Here is a 1,945-nt window from a genome sequence, read left to right on the forward strand (position 1 = left end):
GATGTTTGGTCGGGAACTTCGGTTGCCAGTGGATCTGTTAACAGGACGCCCACTTTATGAAGAGTTGCCTGAAAATGGGTCAGCATTTGTGAAAGTGTTATTGGAAAGGATGGATGATATTCACCATCAAGTGCATTCAAGCTTGAAAATGTCTGCTGATTCCATGAAGCAAAGTTATGATAAGAGCTCTACTGAAGTCAGCTTTGTACCAGGAGAGAAGGTGTGGTTGTACAATCCTAGGAAGACCAAAAGGAAGTCTCCTAAGTTGTCTTCTCCATGGGGAGGCCCAAATGACATAGTGGATCGTCTATCAGACGTGACTGTCCGAATAGAATATGGTCTGCGAGGCAAGCCAAAGGTGGTGCATGCCAACAGGCTTTGGCATTATCATGTTCCAGGACATTTCAGTTGGGACAAAGTGAATAATGAAACAAAAGATGCCGCTGAAGATGTGTTATCTGAAAAATCCACTGTCGAAGAAGAAATTCTACCCGGTTTTGAGATGTAAAACAGTGAAGCCCTTGATGAAGTTACTACCACTGATGTGACTATTATCGATATTAGTACAATTCCTGATGGAGCAGATGAACCTCACGTGAAGCAGAAGCCAACGAGACAGAGACCAGTATGTAAGAATATACGTCCCATAAAATTAAGAGACTTTGTTGAATTTTAATGTTGTGTTTGTAGATTCTGTACATTTAATTAAGTTATTGTTAATTATGTATTGGTTTAATTTAAGTGGCTATTGTTCGGGACGAACAATACTAAGGAAAGGGCAGTGTTGCGACAGCGGAATTCACGTGATGCTGGTAACACGTAATGAGTATCTAGAAGGTTCCCGTTAGGCTCTAGTGTTTGCCAGACACCCTCTACTTTGTGTATATATAAGACTGACAGTAAGTGACGGCAAAGATAATTGCAGACAGGCAGAGACAGTCAGTTGAGTCAAGTGCGGTAGTGATTGTAAGTAAAGTGCATAAATCATTGTGAATTATATCATGTGTTTAAGTTAAAGTGACTGTGGAAATTAAGTGTATTGCAAAGTTGTATTGAGAAAGTATAAATTAGTTTTATTTAAGAAAGGACTTGTATCACTGAAGTTCCTCAGGAAGAATTTTTAAGGGAAATTAACAAACGACCAGAGACGTAACAGGTTGTTAAGTTTAAATGGACTGTGGAAATTCTGTGTATTATAAGTTGTATCAAGAAAGAATAAACTAGTTTTAATTAAGAAAGGACTCGTATCATTGAAGTTCCTCAGAAAGAATTTATACCGGAAATTAACAAACAAGTAGATACACAACAGTATTATAGCTAGTAATAGGGTAGCTAAAATATCTAAACTTGTTTTCTCTGGAAAGGAAAAGGGTCATATGGGATTTGATTGAAGTGTTAAGATTATTAAGGGTATTGATAATATAGATCCATCAAATGTGTTTAGCATTGAAAACAGTGTGACAAGTGGTCACAAATTCAAATTTTGGAAGCATAGAAGTCGTCTGCAGTTTAGACAGTATTGTTACGTATCTGCTTGTTTGTTAATTTCTGGTATAAATTCTTTCCGAAGAACTTCAGCAATACAAGTTCTTTCTTGATTAAACCAGTTTATTCTTTCTCGATACAACTTTTAGTAATACACAGAATTTCCACATTCACTTAAAACTTAAGAACTTTTATAACACACGCAAAAATCACAGTGATTCACACACTTTACTTATGGTGCCTACTGTTTTCTTGACTCAATTATCTATCTGACTCTAATGTTATTTACCAGGTTTATATATTAAAAAAAGAGAGCATCTCGATGAGACCAGAGTTCCAGGCAAATTCATGATCCTTTGAGAGACTCCAGCGTGCATTCTCCCAGCGTCATGCACCTTTTCTGTTGTAACACTGCCCCTTCCTTAGTATTGTTCATCCCAAACAATAGCCACTTACATTA

The sequence above is a fragment of the Limulus polyphemus genome, unplaced genomic scaffold (assembly GCF_000517525.1).
Source record: "Limulus polyphemus unplaced genomic scaffold, Limulus_polyphemus-2.1.2 Scaffold2200, whole genome shotgun sequence".
Lineage (NCBI taxonomy): Eukaryota > Metazoa > Arthropoda > Merostomata > Xiphosura > Limulidae > Limulus > Limulus polyphemus.